The sequence below is a fragment of the Bactrocera neohumeralis genome, unplaced genomic scaffold (assembly GCF_024586455.1).
Source record: "Bactrocera neohumeralis isolate Rockhampton unplaced genomic scaffold, APGP_CSIRO_Bneo_wtdbg2-racon-allhic-juicebox.fasta_v2 cluster11, whole genome shotgun sequence".
In the NCBI taxonomy this organism is placed as follows: Eukaryota; Metazoa; Arthropoda; class Insecta; order Diptera; family Tephritidae; genus Bactrocera; species Bactrocera neohumeralis.
Genome location: NW_026089624.1, coordinates 17,901,165 through 17,919,324, shown reverse-complemented (window position 1 = coordinate 17,919,324; position 18,160 = coordinate 17,901,165). Strand labels below are relative to the sequence as shown.

At 37.3% G+C, this 18,160-nt stretch overlaps 1 protein-coding gene across 1 annotated transcript in view; it reads right to left on the bottom strand.

The window, feature by feature from the left end:
• Positions 1-17,688, bottom strand: part of LOC126766086 (uncharacterized) — a 271,698-nt gene extending 254,010 nt beyond the window's left edge. Inside the window, exon 1 of the mRNA XM_050483813.1 lies at positions 17,684-17,688. The gene's annotated coding sequence lies outside the window, so the exon portion shown is untranslated. The remainder of the gene's footprint in view (positions 1-17,683) is intronic.
• Between the last annotated feature and the right edge of the window lie 472 nt (positions 17,689-18,160).

Genomic DNA, 18,160 nt, shown 5'->3' with positions numbered 1-18,160 from the left:
GCCAGCAGTCGATATGAATGCGTTCCCATGGTGTTTTTGCTTCTGGCCAACTAAGGTATTGAAGTGTAGGTGCTGGATTGCCAACTTTACAAAATTTCACAATGACGTGTCACTTTGGCTATGTCGTCATCGATGTTTGCCTACCAAACGTGATGTCGTGCTAATTGCTTCCAGTCTTACGGTTCCCAATGTCCATCATGTAAGAGGTTTAGAATATTTTGCTGTAATGATTTTGGAATAACAATACGTTTTATGTTTGCGTGTAAGCAGAGAAGATTTTCGTGAAAAGTTAAAGCTAATCTCCAATGAAAATATGGTCTAATTTCGTTATCACCTGGCGATAGTTCTGTAGGCCAACCTGATTTAACAAAATGTTTAACTTTACGTAGTATTTCGTCTCGTTCTGTGTGCTTACGAATAATATCAGCATTTATTGGTAATTGTATGCGTGTAACATTGTAGCATGCTTCCGATGTATCAAATTGAATATCGGTACTTACAGGTAAACGAGAGAGTGCATCCGCATTACCATGTGCGTGTGTATTACGATGCTTGATATCGAATTGATATGCCAAAAGTATGATTGCCCAACGCTGAATACGTAATTTGCGGTAGATGCTTGCTTGGATTAAAAATATTTATGAGAGATTTATGGTCTGTGACTAGCGAAAACTTTCTCCCATATAAGTATTGGTGGAACTTCTTAACTCCGAACACTATTGCTAAACCTTCTTTTTCAATTTGACTATATTTAAGTTGATGCTTATCCATAGTTTTAGATGCAAATGCTATTGAACGTTCACATCCGTCAGGATAAATATGCGAAAGAACGGGGCCAATGCCAAAAAATGAGGCGTCGGTTGCTAGCGTAATTGGTAATTGTTCATTGAAATGTGCCAACTGCGTAGCATTAATTATATGTAATTTAAGATCTTTAAAAGCTTGTTGCTGCTCTGAGCCCCATGTAAAATGTACATTTTGCGGCGCACTAAGGGGTATTTGATGCAAAAACCGGTCATAATTATTTAGGGACTTATATTATCTTTAAATATAATAAAAAACAATATTGAATCAATATATAGCATTTATTAATAAAAATACATGATTAGAATAGAAAAAAAAATAACTGAAAATAAAATAATATAATTAAAAAAAATTAATCGGTTTCAGGATAATTTACTTCGCTGATTACATCAGAATCCTCTTCCTCGACAGTATTCTCGTCTGACCTATTGAGATTAGGTGTTGCTGCAGTTAAAATTGATTTTGCTTCCTCGGAAAATGGCATGAGTTTCTTCTTATTCTTTGGACGATTGCAGCTGATAAGTGGATCGGATGTTAAAAGCAGTCTGTTCAAAACATCTCTGTTACACTCGATCCTCGAAAACTTTCGGGCAAAATCTACCCGATATTTTCTGATATGTTTATTTCGGGCCTCAGCTGCCTCCTCGGATAATTGTCCAATTGGAAGAATTGCCTCTTGCAGCACCTGCGCTCCGTGTATGAGGATTTTGTGGACAGTTGGCGACATTGGATACCAACCGTACATTTCCATACAATTTTGAAGTGTCTTGGGCATAATCATCGAATTTTTGAGGATCAATCTCATGACCACTTGATATTATTTCAAGAATAACTTTAAATCTTTTGATTACTTCGATGTTGATGCCGGTGATGCGAGAAGAGCATTCTGCATTTTCGAAAAATCTCCTAGATGTATTCCCGTCATTACTGTTTCCAAAACCAGGTTTAGGAACATCAACCAGTAGACCCATTTCATCTTTAAAACATTTTTGTATTGTCTCTTTTGTTTCCTTAATAATCTTTTTGTCTTCTGCTGTACGGGCTTGCCAATTCTTTATGGGTTTTTTATATGCTAAGTGCAACAACAACTCAAAAAACCGTATTCGGGCGTGGAGTACTGAGAGGCCAAACTTTAAAGCCTCTTGATTTATGACACCTTTTTTTAATTTATTAAAATCTTTTGAAGTCTGACCGCATACATAACATCGCATAGTAGAGGTTGTATCCGTTGCAGCGTTACAAACTTTCCCGTCTACCATTGTCAGTAATATTTTATGATTGATGTGCGCTGATGTTTCACTGTCTCTTGTATCTTCCAGATTTCTGGCTTGATTTTCGATGTATTCTATTTCTTGTTTTGTTACATCTTTTGTTTCGTGAGTAAATTGAGCTCTAATAGGCCTGCAGAATCTCACCGAAGAAGGCGTAGGGTTTTGCCAAATGGTTTTTGTTGTTTCACCATTGAAGGTAACAACCAACCTCACTGGAACAATCGAGCTCACAAATATACTTGAATCGTCACCAGAAAGATTTTCAAATTTTTGCTTAAATGGAGTTTGGTGTGATCCATCGCACCTCCATTTTGATATCAAAAGAAGGCTCTGCTTCTCGGCGTCAGTTAATGTATCTATGACTTCTTTTAAATATTGGATGAGGCGCAAAGCCGTATGATCCAACAAAGCTTGAAGTTCTACATTAAAGCTAGTCTCTGTAACCGTTATTTTATCTTCCTCCGGGTAAGCACTTTTTTTTGCCTTTTGCAGCAAAGAGTAGCAAGGATAGATATTTTTACGTCCGCCTTGTAATAAATTCCACTGACTTCTTGTGAAATTACCTTCAACGAATAAGGATAATGCTTCTTCTATAGTATATTTTTTTCCACGTGGTCTTTTTTAGATGAAATTATATTTCTGATCTTCTTGGCTCTCGTAGGTGTTGAAGTTATTTCCTTAATCATCTTTGAAGTGTGCATGTTTCCGGAAGTGCCCTGACTTACACATGCAGCAAAAGTCAACTCCTCGACAGGTACGTGAGCCCGTAAATCTACAGTTCTGCGCCGCTTACTCCTTTCGCTTAATTCACGAAACTCTTTGACTGGACGACCAGGCTTGTCCAACCACGAAGGAAGTTCTAATGTTGTTCTTAGCCATTCTTCGTTATTTTTTACGAACCTCTCATCAGTGTTACGAGCTGCTGACCATTTTTTTTTTAAATCTGTCTTGAAATGCCTCAAAGAACGAGACAAAACATTTCTATCCTCTGTTGGGCATGACGTCAACTGAGCAATTCTATCTTCCAGAAAGGTGAATTTTTCGTTCATTTTTTTTCCTTTGTACTCCTTTATAATAACGTATAATTCCATTCGGGTGATATTTTTCAACATTGCTGCAGAATCTGTGAAAATTTGTATTTTGTATATGTAATATTAAAACGACGTGAAAGGTTTTGACTATAAAATTGTACTCAGCTCTGGTTGCCCAGAGCTCCTTTATTTATAGAGCCCACAGTATGTACACATATCTTAAGCATAAGTGTTTTCAAGGGCAGACACAATTGTCTATTGTTAGTTTAGGGTCATTTCCGATCCTTTTGGATCGATGTGCATTTAGGTAATTGAATACAAATGTGCATGTGACCTTGAAAACAACCCATATTATGTAGCATAAAACAATACCCGAAATGAATATTTGTTACAATGATGATTGAAATGAGTATTTGTACATACAGTCACCGACTAAACCTACCTAAACCTAGTACTGAGCAGTTGAGTTAGCGTCTTTCTCTGAGTTTATAGCTATTCATATAGCTCTCTTTTGGTGTTCTTTTTTTTTTTTTTTTTTGCACTACGGTCTGCTTATTTAAGTAACGCGATTAATACTTATTTTAAGTGAGAAACAAAATCCAGTACTTATATCAGTGTGTTATAACTTTTCCACTATGCCCCCGGCGGGCTTCCAGTTCGGGGACAACAGGTTTGCTGCGCTGGCCCAAGGTCCCCAACCAAAACGTAAAAAATCGTATCAAAAACTGCAAGATGCTTTTCCTGACTTACCGCCAATAAAAAGTGAAGATCCAAAGTATATTGTGATTAAATCCGACGAGAATTCTACACCGCTTTCGAAGGTTTCTTGTTTTCGTGTTTACAATGCCTTACTTACCGTGAGCAAAGATATAAACAAAATTAGTGAATTACGCGACGGCAGCCTATTACTGCTAGTGAAAAATAAGCAAGTAGCAGAAAAGTTTATAAAAACGAAATGTCTTTTCAACATTGGCGCTGTTAGCGCTAGCTATCATCAACATCTTAATTGTAACAAAGGCACCATTTATGCACCGTTTTTAAACGATGTGCCTGAAAGCGAAATAATAGAAGGACTCAGTTCTTACGAAGTCTCCGCGGTTTATAAGTTCACTCGCAAAGTTGAAGGTGTTATAAAGCCTACTGGTGTTATGCTAATATCATTCAACACTTATTCCCTTCCAAACAAAATAAACATCGCATGGAGGATGACCTCTGTGCGACCATACGTGCCTAATCCAATGCGATGCAGGTCATGCCAAAAATTGGGTCATACGCAAAAACATTGTAAGGGTTCCCCAACATGTGAAACTTGCAATTTCCCTTCTCCACACGATAATGACTGCATCCGAGTCATGTGTGCGAATTGTTCTGGCGAGCATCGCTCTTCGGACTATAAGTGTCCAAAGTATATGCAAACCAAAGAAATTTTAAAAATAAAGATACTAGAAAAGTGCAGTATGCACGAAGCCCTTAAAAAGTATAGAGAAAATACTTCCCTCCCTTCCCTCACTGCTAGCTTTTCACATGTGCTTCAACCTACAAAAGAGGTATCCTCTGTATCCAACACACCAACAAAAATTTCAGCCATCAACAATTTCACAAAATCTAAAAATAATCATAGAATTGCCGACAACGACTTGCCTAGTACATCAAAACAAAACGCAGAGGTCACCTCTGCTCCCAACTCATCAACAAACTCTTTAACTAGAAAAAATCACTCATCAAACGCCAACAACAAACATATTTCCATCAACAAGCCTGCATCGATCAGTTCAGACTACAACAACGTCTCACATTCAGCTAAAAATATCAGCGACAACTGTACCCAACAAGCCTCTTTCTTAAATCCCAAACTTTTCAGTCCAACAACAGCCTCTCTCATTTCCAACTTAAACAACTCCTTAAACTCGCTTAATAAATATACTGACTTCAACAACACTACTACCAACACTACCGTGCAGTCTAATCCACCTAATCACGAAAATCTCTTTCCAACAACAAGCAATTCCAACGATAATAAATACTCTACTCAACATACTGAACAAATAGAAATTGACTCTGAATAAATACGCTTAGCCTTTACTCTCTTTTGAACTAGTACTCAATTGGTGACACTCAGCTTCAACTGACTGCTCATACGAGTTGATATTCTAGCTCTCTTCTGTTTCCCTTTTTCTTTTTTTCCTACATAAATCTTATGATTCCATTATTGCAATGGAATTTAAACGGCTACACTAATAATTACAATGAGCTTCAATTATTAATACAAGATCATTCCCCAGCTATTATACTCTTAAATGAAACTCACATCTCTTTCAACTTGTCTGCTTTTACTCCTAAGCAGTACATTGGCATGTTTCACAATCTTCCACATATTAGCACAGGTAAAAGAGGTATTGCGATTCTCATAAGAAGAGATATTCCACACAAAATTAATGCCATTCAATCCAACTTGCTGGCTATGTCGATCGAAATTATCTTAGTTAAAAAAATCACCATTATCTGCACCTATATTGCACCAGATGAACATTTTACCAGTACAGACATCCTGCAATTAATCAACCAAGCTTCTACTCCTTTAATTTTCGCTGGTGATTTTAATGCATGGAGTCCACTATGGGGCTCTCCAATAGCCAACAAGAGGGGCAAATGCATTGAAGACGCTTTACTTTCCTCTAACTTAATATGTTTGAATAACGGATCCGCGACACACTTTTCCACTCACTCCACTTTTTCCCATGTAGATCTTACAATGTGCACCGACACACTTGCCACAGAGTGCGAATGGAGTATACTCGATCACCTGCATGGAAGCGATCACTTCCCATTGTACTAAAATTGCACCTAGGTTCAACAACTAAAAACCTCAAAATAAATAAGGTATTCAAAACTGATTACGCTGATTGGGAGAAGTTTCAGACACATTGCGAGATAAATGGCAATAAAACCCCAATATCTGACAACCCTAACCAAGAAAGTGCGAGGTTAACAAAAATTATCCGTTCAGCAGCGAATGTTAGCATTCCTCATACAAAGCCAACAGCAAGTTCAAAGAGTGTTCCTTGGTGGAATAAAGAAATCGCTGAATTGCGGGAAAAAAACAGACAGCTTGGTATGAATACAAACGCGCTCGTTCACTAGTCAACTTAATATCTTTCAGGAAAGCCAATGCTCTTTTCCGTCGTTCCGCGAAACAGGCCAAGCGTAAATGTTTTCAGGATTTCACAAGCAAAATAAATCCTTCGTCTAGTCCTAAGTTAATATGGAACGCTTTAAAAAAACTTTCTGGAGTGCCTAGAAATCTAACCATTCAATGCGTAAAGGGGCCAACAGGTTTGGTAACCAATCCATCCGATATTTCCGAGTTATTTGCAAACCACTATTCTGAAACAAGCTCAAATATTTCATTCAGCACACAGTTTCAAACCTCTAAAACCACCACACTGTCCGACACTTCCTACTCTGTCTCCTCACTTTCTTTTTTTGCTAAACAAATAGAAACCAGCATTTCACTGTCTGAATTCGAGTTCGTTGCATGTACTGTTAAGGGTAAGTCCCCGGGGCAAGATAAAATTTCTTATCCAATTATCAGACATATGCCAAAAAGTCTCAAGCTCCGATTGGTAAAGCTTTATAACAAAATTTTCAATACTGGTGTCTACCCCCAATTTTGGAAAACGTCCTGTGTTATACCAATACTTAAACCACATAAATCCTCCGATGAACTTGCTAACTATAGGCCGATTTCCCTCCTTCCATGTATGGGCAAAATTTTAGAAAAGATCGTGGCTAACCGCTTGATGTGGTATGCTCAGCGAAACAAGTTCATATCACCGAATCAAGTCGCCTACAAAAAAGGTCAAGGCACGTTAGATGCTTTAATCCAACTAGACTACTTCATTACTAACGCTTTGTCCAGCAAAAACCACGTGTCCGTACTATCTCTGGACTTTCACAGAGCTTTCGACAAAATTGGAGCCCATATTATTATTCGACAACTAAGAAAATGGAAAATAGGCCAGAATATGATACGTTTTATTACTAACTTTCTCACAAACAGAAAACTCAAAGTCAACGTAAATGGTTTTCTTTCTTCAACACTCCCGCTTTCTAATGGTACGCCGCAAGGCTCACCTCTTTCAGCCCTCCTTTTTATCATTGCTTTCGATGATATTAGTATAATGATAAAAAATTACAAAGGAGTTGAGCACCAGATCTATGCTGACGATGTCTTAATCTACACAAAAGTCTCTGACGTAAATTTAGCTCAATCCTTATTTACTAATATACTCGCCAGAATTGAGACTTGGTCACTGGAGTCTGGTGCTTCACTTTCCTTAGACAAAACACGTATCCTTCATGTATGTAGGAAGCAAAAATGCAACGGTATTTCACTAACCCACAACCAAACTAACATCGAATGTAAAACACAGCTAAAAATACTAGGATTAATTTTTGACTCTAATTATAATTTTAATGCTCACTGTAAATATGTCAGAAACTCGTTAATGTCACGATTAAATATTGTTAAATATCTCTCGTCTAAGCATTCATTTATTCATCCGAACACACTAGTCAATGTTGTCAGAGCTTTGCTAACTTCAAGAATAGATTATGGGCTCCCCATCTATGGCAATTGCTCCAAAAGCAGTATCAACCTTTTAAATGCACCTTACCATTGCGCAATACGGCGAAGTCTCCGGGCCTTTCCAACCTCGCCAATAAAAACGATAATGGCTGAATCTGGTTTACCAACTATTCAAAATAAAATTATAGATTCTTCGCTTCAAATTCTTGCGAAAACGGCTGAGAACACCAACCCATTACTTAATACAACTATCACGCATGCCACGAAAAAAAGAAAAATTCCAAGAATACAATCGGCTATTTCGAGATGCTTAAGTTTCGCTGCAGAAAATAATATTTCACGTAACGCAACACGCAAATTCACCACTCGACATCCTCCCTGTCTGATCAATGATAAAATACTACAGAATAAGCTTATGTTTTTGTCCAAGCAAAACACACCAAACGAAGTCTTTCAACAAACCTTTGCTGAACTGGAATCTAATTACACAAATAATGGCTGGAAGTTATTGTTTACGGATGGCTCCAAGTCAACCGATTCCACTTCGTTAGCAATTGTCACTGCCACAGGAGAAATTATTTGCAATTGGCTTCTTCCCTCAACGGCCTCTGTATTTACTGCTGAAGGATCTGCTATCCTTCATGCAGTTAATTACGCAAAAAAGACTAAAGGAAAGTTCCTCATCTGTACAGACAGCAAATCGTGTATGTCTGCAATAACGTCTCCTTCCAATCGCAATCCCATAATAGAAGTTATCAGAGACGCGGTCATTGGTACCCCTCAGAAAATCCAAGTAATGTGGATCCCTGGCCATGCGGGTATTACAGGCAACCACTTTGCAGACCTCGCTGCGAAAAATGTAGCCAGGACTCCTGCCTTAACATACTACGTCTCATCCAAGCAAGACATTCTTAACCTTATTAAGCACAAAAGGCATCAAAAAAACGCAAGCGAATGGAAAACATTTAAACATCACTACGCGGTCACAAACCCAGCCAGAAACCGTATAATCTACTCGTCAACAGTTCCAACTAGCGCAATGAAGACATATACTCGATTAAGGATTGGACACACTATCATAACACACGCCCACTTACTATCGGGTAAAAGCCCATCCATTTGCCCCCTTTGCGAGGACACCGCTACTATCAAACACTTACTCACACTCTGTCCGATGCTTCACCCAACAGCCCACAACTCTGGCAACATTGATCTCATAAAACTACTAAGTGAACCTTCAGAAAAAAACGTGATGATTGTATATAGATTTTTAAAAACCAACGATTTGTTAAAATATATTTAAGCAAATTACATCTTTACTAACCCTTAGCAATTAGAATTTTTGACCTAGTTATAATTACAAGACAGCTGAAGGCCTCGTAGCCAGTGCTGCGTTTATGTATTTATATAATAAAACTCTTTTTGTTATATGAATTATTATAAATAAATAAAAATAAATAAATATTTGTACATACATATTTATAATTACAACTGTATTTTTATGTGTTAGCGATAATGACTGTTCAGAAATCTGAACAGTATAGAATTACACCGTGCACTTTAAAAAATACCTATAAAAATGGGGTGGGTTGGGGGACAATTTTACTTCTGTTTCGGATAGAAGAAAGTCCAAATTACATTTCCGTACCAGAATTCTGGCGCGACAAATCCCGACAAATAAACAAAAACAATAATGTTATACTTTTTTTGTAAAAATACTACATTCTTGCAAAGGCAACTAACAACATCAGTTTAAATGCTTAAATTTAAAAATAAATTGACTGTTATACGTCTTAATCATAAGTACATACCTTTACTTCCATATTCAATAAAGAATTTCCAAGTAAATCTCCACACGCAGCCGTATCAACCAAAGGAAATTATGTAAATAATCGAGAACGCCGAGAACAGAGACACGCGTTACACTCAATGATTGGGTTCCGGCTGGATCCGTGGCGAGAACGAGGTAAAAAGCGGGCGGGGGAGGGTTGCGCAGGTTGAAGCGGTTATTGTAAATAGTAAAACATGCGGCGTAAATACCATTTGGCAAAGTTTAGTAAAACCACTTTTGACCGGTTTTTTGCATCAAATACCCCTTAGTGCGGCGTAGCTTATTTAGTGGAGCGGCTAACTGAGAAAAATTTGGAATAAAATTGCAATAGCAATTCACTTTACCTATAAAAGCTTCTAGTTGCGTTATATTCATAGGTGGTTTCAGTTGCTTAACTGCTTGAATGCCTGAATAGTCTGGAAGGATTCCCTTAGCGCTTACTCTTCTACCCAAGTACTCAATTTCTTCCTTTAAAAAGAAACAGTTTTCCTTTTTGCACTTGATACCGTTGTCTTGGAGAATTTTGATTACTTGCTCTACTCGTTTTACATGTTCTTGCAATGACGGTGCGGTTATAATAATGTCATCCAAATAATTTCCACATCCTTATATACCATTGAGAAGTTGTTCAAGATAACGCTGAAAAATTGCGGGTGCGCTGGCAATACCATATGGAAGTCGTTGATACTGGAACAATCCTAAAGGTGTATTGACTACCATTACTTGTTTGGAATCTTCATCCAACTCCATCTGTAAATAAGCATCTTTTAAATCTAATTTCGAAAAATGTGTACCGTGTCGTATTGTATGTAATAGCGACTCTCGTGTTGGCAATGGATATTGCTCAATTTGTAATTGTGAATTAATTGTTACTTTAAAATCACCGCATATTCTTACCGACCCATCTGGTTTTGGTGCTAAGACGATTGGTGACTCCCAGTTACTAAATTTTACTGGTTTCCAAATTCCGGTATTAATAAGCCTATCTGCTTCCTCACAGAATTTTGACATTTGCGCGAACGGTATTTGCCTGCTTTTATACAATTTTGGTATGGCAGTGGTCTGCATACGTATACTTGCTTTAAAATTTTTTATAACGCCAGCAATTGTGTTGTCAAATACTGTTTCATATTTATTGCATAAATCTTCAATTTGTTTGATATATTCGCCTTTATCAACTACGTTATCAATTTGCGTAATTTCAAAACCGAATTCCTTGAATAAATCTAGCCCAAATAGATTGTTAGCGTTTTCTATATTTGCAACTATTACAGCAATGCGCTTTTGCTTATTTCCACACTTTGCTTTAGTGTGCAATTCACCTAATATTGGAATAGGCTGCTGTCCAAATGCATATAATGTCTTTGTACACTTTTCTAATTTCGGTCTATTCAATATGTTTTACGTCTTTAAATTGATTATTGAAACGGTTGCGCCCGCATCTAATTGAAACTGTATTACATTGTTAAAGATTTCTAAATTGATACATTTTTTATTTGCTTCATCTTCTATTATGCCATTTGCAATATTCACTGCATCCAAGGTACTAACATATTGTTCATTTTCTTGTTTGTTTTGATTCCATTTTCGATCTGGAATCGTTGTGCTTTTTATAATACTTTTGCTCTGATTTGACATACAAGCTGCAGCAATGTGTCCTTTTTTGGCACATTTATTACATATCGCTTTACGAAATTTACATCGTTCCCTATTGTGCGAAATGCCACAACCTGCACATGACTTCAATTTCACTTGTTTCTTTACGTTAAAATTTATGTTCTGTTCTCTTTTCATTACATCTTTTGTTGTTTTTTCCAATTTTTGCGTGTTTGCATTGTGTTCACCTGCATGGTGGATGAACTCGTATTTTCTTTGATAGTTGCTACTGTTTTTGTTGTTGTCTCGTATGTTTCAGCTATTAAGAGTACGTCTTCTAGTGATGGTTGTAATTTTTGAAGAGCGGCTGCGCAGACTTGATCGTATGGTGTGTTAAGTATGATTTGATCGCGAATTAATTCATCTACAAAGTTTGCGGAACAGTTCGTGGCGGAACAATTAAATTTACATTCCCTTGCAATTCCACGAAGTTCGGCAACCCATTCACGGTGCGTTTGCGTATGCTTCATTTCTCGCTTAAAAAATTCATAACGAGCTGCGACTACATGACGTTTCGACTGGAAATGTTCCGTTAATTTGTCTGTCAACTGAGTGTATGTTTGCGATTGCAGGGTTGCAACGCCGAATAAATTCTTTAAAAGTTCGAACAATTCCATACCGATCCATGATAGAAAAAACGATTTTTGCTTGTCTGGAGTGCTTACCGAATAGGCCATAAAATGTTGTGAAAGTTGTTCCAGGTAGGATTCCCAATTCTGATGGTTTTTATTAAATGCGTGGAACGGTGGAACCACTGTTGCTTCTTTTACGCGTTCAACATGGACTTCTGAGTTGACTGCATCCACTGTTTCTGCTGTTCGAGCAACGATGCTGCGAATCTTTGTTGCTGCTGTACTAGCTCTAGCATAAGGCTGTCGTTTGTCATTTTGAAGATTTTACATTGCGACACTTTGATTTTTCATTTAAAATGGTCAGATGATGAATTAAATCCTCGTCGCCAATAAATGTTGCGTTTGTATTTATTTAATTATAATTCATTATAATTGCATTTGTATTAAAATAAAGTATTATACAATACCGAATATAAAAGCACGTCTGTACTCGACGGTAGCGTAATCCAGAAGGAAGTTGCGTTTTCCAAACTGTCAGGGTTGACAACTATGAACACTGAAATCCAGTGTTGTACATTTTTTAGTTCATGTCAATTACAAAGAAAAATGAACGTAAAGAAGAGCTTTCAAAACGTCATTCAACATCAACGCTTACCAGAAAAGTATCAGCTAGAACACGTGACCATTCAGATCAGCCAGACTCTCATACAGACGACAACAATGTAGGTGCGATGCACATGGATTCTTCCAAAAACGATGCTGATGATGAATTTTCTCTTCCATCCTCTAAAACCAAACAAAACACACTAGTAGTAGAACACACTGCTTTAGCTGCCCAAAGATTTGGAGTAAGTGATAGAGCAGCGGCCTTGATTGTTTCATCTGCTTTTCTGGATGCCAAAAAAGCAGGTTTGATAACAAAGGATCAGGCTAGCTTTGTCACTGACAAATGCAAGATTAGTCGGGCAAAAAAAGTATTGGAGTTAAGCTCCAAAACACCGAAAGTATTGACTCTGTATATGGGCTGTATTTTGAAGGCCGCAAAGACAATACACTTACACAAGTCAGCGAAGGTGAAAAGTACTACCGCGACACTGTCAAAGAGGAACATATTTCTCTTATAGCGGAACCTGGTTGTCATTACTTTGGCCACGTCACCTCTCCTTCCGGGTCAGCTGAGGATGAGACGCAAGCAATACGGCAACATTTTCAAGACAATTCAGTTGATGTGGAACATCTAGAAGTTGTCGGTGCTGATGGCACCAACACGAACACAGGTTGGAAAGGTGGAATCATTCGGAAACTAGAAGAAAGAATAGGTAGGCCATTACAGTGGGCTGTTTGTCTTCTACATTCCAACGAACTTGCATTTCGTGCTCTTTTCGAACACATAGATGGTGTCTCAAAGAGTCCAAATACATTCTCTGGCGACATAGATAAACTGCTCCCTGATTGTGAAAAGTTGCCTGTTGTCAAGTTTGAAAGTTTTCCATCCTGCCAATTACCTTCTGAGGTTATTAATCCACCCAACTTAGCACAGACCAAGCTTATCTCTATAAAATATCAGAAGCTGTTATTTCCGGTCAATGTTCCTCAGATTTAGCGTCGATGCATCCAGGTAACATGTGCAAATCTCGCTGGCTCACCTGTGCAAATAGAATTCTGAGATTATACATTTCTACTGACAAACCAACAAAGAAAATTAAGATTTTGGTCAAGTACATACTTACAGTTTACTCACCTTTGTGGTTCTCAATAAGATTCAACAGTTCAATCAAAACTGGCTCGCGCCATCTCTATGCTGCAATTCAAAGGTCGAGATACTTACCTGCTAAACTGCGCAAGGTTGTCGATTCATCCATTCAACAGAATGCTTTCTTTGCTCTTCCAGAAAACATTATCCTTAGTATGATGACTGACGAACGGATAGAAGTCAGAAAGTTGGCCCTTGACCGTCTTCTGGCAGCCAGAGAAGCAGAGTCTGACACTGTAAATGGAAGGGTTAGATGTAATAAAGTGCCAAAGCTGAATTTCAAAGCTAATAATTATTACGATATGATTAACTGGAAGACTATTACCTTGACTGTTCCACCAGTTCTTTGTTCAGTTTCTAACGAAGAACTCATAAAAGGGCTGTCGGGAGACACTGCAGAGGTATGGAAATTTAGTGAATTCCCCTCTCACACCGTGGCAGTCGAGAAAACCGCCAAACTGGTGACATAGGCATCTTATTGGCCCCCAATCTCGTGATCGTTTTATACGCTTTACACTGAAATCTAGGCAACAAATGCCAAAGTTTAGTACGAAATCTGATTTTATCAATAAATTTGACACAGATTCAGACTAAAACCAGCCTGACATATGGTTGGTTGGTTGGGTTGGGCTTGGGAGGAACCCGAAGAGCAGCCACCTCCACGCGGTGGGTTCTGGGTGACCAATACAGGTTAGCTGAGAGCTGCAAAATTTTTACCTTGCGCTGTGGCGCGCCGCCTTTTCGCTCGTATCTCGGGAACGGTTCGTCCTACGGCCATGATCATGTATACCATTTCGGTAGCAAATGACGTGACAAATAACTTTTATTTTATACATTGTGCCATGAGATGCGTATTTCAGGCGCTAGGTAGACAATTTCACGATTTTAGGCGAATTTCCGAAATTTCAAGGCCGGGGTTGAAGATGCAATCCGATCTCAAAACAAAAAGTTGCATTGGAATCAGGAAGTACTAAGGCAACGTTTCCGCACTATTACAAATCCCGAATCGAAAAAAGTCCGGAATCGACCCACCCTAGTGAACACTTTGAACAACAAAAAGAATATCTTTTTGTACAGCATTTGCAGACGAGCAATTAGCTGCTGGGTTAAATCACGTCATGTGATCCAGGGAAATTTCGCAAAATTACCGATTTTGAAAATTAGCAGTTTACTAGGAGGGGACCAGATGCATATCCCAAATTTCGTCAAAAATATTTTTTTTTGTTAAAGTTATTGAAGATTGAAGTTTAGTGCACTATAAAATTATTTTCTCATGAACTACGGGAGGTAAATCGATGAAGTTTTGTAAAATCAAAGAAAGATGCTTTTCTTGCGGCACAAATGTCTGTAGCTTACGAGCAGAGGATTCCGCACGGTCTCTCACGAGGCATATGGGGTCATCGCGGGTATGCCCTGACACAATGACACTGGAACTCAAAAGAATATATAAGAAATCCAGAGGTATTGGAAGTCCCCTTACAACGGGAGAACGGAAAACAGAAAGACAGAAAAGCATATTTGGATTGGCAGAGGCGTTGGGACGTGGCAGTAAAAGGAAGGTGGACGTACACACTAATCAGAAACATCCAAGAATGGGTGGAGCAAACACGGCGAGACTCATTATTAGCTGACGCATTTGCTGACTGAACACAGATGCTTCCGACAATATCTGTATAAATACGGTGACGATGATGAAACAAAATGTTCATTCTGCGGTAAAAGCTCCAGTTTTGTATGACTTCCCTGGGAATTGTAATTTAAAACCATCCATGCCACAGAGACATGGATAAAAATCTGAACGTGACGGAATGTCACGAGTCAGCATCTTTAAGAAATGTTTAAAAATAACACGTAGCTTAAGTGAGTTTTAAGTTTTATTCAATAAAGTAGTTGTAGTAACATTTTTGAGTGCAGTCATTTTGGAGAATATAGGTAGAAAATATAACTGGCGCAGTCGAAGCGGACCGGCTAACAACAACAAAAACTGCAGTTATACACAAAATAAAAATATAATAATAACAATTTATTAACGAAACTCAATACTGAATGAGCGTAGTAAAATGTATGCAACAAGAGCAGAAGCAAAAGTTAAGAAAAAGGAGACCACAAATGAAAGCAGCGAAATAAATTACAAATATTTATAAAAATAATGGTTGTCAAAAAAGTCTTGCGGTATTTTTATTGAAATTGAAATGCATTTTTGATGACTCATGCCCAGCTCTTGACCGATGCTACGGCTGCTACTATGCCGGTCTTTTTCGACCAATTCAGCGATTTTATCGCAATTTTCGACGACAGGCCTTCCGGAGCGTGGCGCATCTTCGACCACCTCTACACCAGAACGAAAATGTTGAGACCATCGTTGTGCGGTGGAAATGGAAACTGTATCGGGTCCATAAACTTCACAAATTTTATGGCGGCTTGAGATGCATTTTTGTCTTTATCGTAGTAGTACTGTAAGTAAAAACAAAAACAAGAACAACAACTGCAGCAACAGCAGCAGCGGCTTCCGAGAAGATGCAGAGAAGTAATGTAAGATTAAAATATTGAAACATAATTTTATATTATATATGTATGTATATGTATTTGGTCAACAAAGACCAAAACCCAGTAATTCTAAAATTGTAGAAAGTGGAGTAAATCTTGAATTCCCAGTGACTACATAATTGTAGGAGCAAGCCTTTGATAGATCTTGTACTCCTAGTTCTAAATGTAAAAAGAAAGTGATAAAAAAAAAAAACGCAAAACAAAAACGTGAAAATAAGTGAAATTAATTATATATTAATAAAACAAAAGTTCTCGAAAAAGAAAAATAAATCAATTTAAATAAAATGGCTCATAATAATAGGAATTTAGAAAATTGTATAGTAGCAATTACACAATTGTTAGAATTAAATCCAATACATAACCAGAGGTCAATAAGGCAACGTATTGAAAAACGATATAAATATGTGAATTCGTTTGAGGGTGATACCGGTTAATTGCCAACATTCATTGAAGGAAATTTTTTCAGGAATGCTTATTCAACGTATTAAGCAAATCATATCAGGGACTTGTACTTATGCAAAAAGTAACTCAATTTCACTGACTCTGTTATCAGGGATTATATAAAGCTTCATAGGGTTAGACGAAGGTAATTTAAATCCTTCATTTAAAAAACCCAATAATTTAGATGTCAATGGGTTCCAAAGAAAAAATCAAGATTATAGGTCACAAAACAATGTACCAAGTAATATAAATAATTTTACAGGCCAACAAAGTTTTAGGCCTAGATATGCTAATAGTTTTAACAATCAACAAAATTACAGGCCAATACATACATACTTAAAAATAATTCTGTAAGTCAGCAACAAAATAATAGAACTAATAACACATACAAGGTCAAACAAATGGATCGGGTCAACATAATAACAGACTACAAAATACCAATAATATTTATAGTCAATACTCTAGGGATACTTGGACTAACAATAACAGTGGAATTTCAATAGGCCTACTCCCATGGAAGTAGATACTATGAGTCGGGTTGAAGAACCGGAAGAAGTAAACGTTAATGACGGTTTTTTTTTTACCAATTAGCCTCGGGATATTATGATATAGTTATAGTGGTAACACTGCTTGGGAAAAAGTGGTGCACTTTAATAGATCCAGGTTCCACTATTAGTGTAATGAAAAAAAGAGCTTTGAAATTTTTAATTTACCCTTTTTAGAGCGAGAGAGTATGGTTATAAGTACATTAAATGGCAATATTGAGAAACCAAACATTAAAGTAAAAAGTTCATGCCCTGCGGAATTTAATTATGAAAAAAAATTCTATGATTTGATGGCTATTGTTAGATTTCGACAAGCCTTATAAATTGTTATTAGGAATTTATTATTCGGATTTTATTTTCAACATTTTTTAAATTATTGATATGGAGAAAATGAATATAACTTTGAAAAATGGAACAATGATTCCTTTCCATATGAAAACTATTCAGGAACAGGTTTATCCATTGGAAGTGAGTGAACAAAAAAATATTGCACTTGATCATCTAAAATCAGATGAAAAAAGCAAGATTGAAATTCTATTAAACCGATTCTACAAATTATTTTACAAAGAGGGCGGTAATCTGTGTGGTACACGAGATTAAGACCACAACCGGCCTGCAAATAAATTCAAGAATCTAAAGACTACCTCCAAAACACGAGGAAGAGGTAAGAAAGGAAATGTATGAGTTAGAAAGTCAGGGAATAATCCGAAAAAGTAGGAGCAGGTATAGCTCACCTGTTTTAATTGTACCAAAGAAAACGGATGGTTCAAATATTCTAAAATATAGAGTGGTTGACTATAGGCGACTTAACCAACTAACTGCCCTTTGCTAAATATTGATAGAATTTTGGATAAAGTGGGCAAATCACAGCACTTTCGCAGCATTGCTTCAGCCAAAGGTTATCACCAAATATTAATGGCAGAAAGGGAAATCAAAAAAGCAGCTTTCGTTACTCCGGCGGGACTGTATGAGTACGTCCGTATGCCTTTCTTTCTAAGAGAATTCATAAACAAAATTGGTGTTGTCTATCTGGATGATATTTTGGTCTTTTGCACGTCAAAGATGGAATTGAACCTAATACAGAAACAATTTTGGCAATAAAAGAATTAGAACTTTTGAAA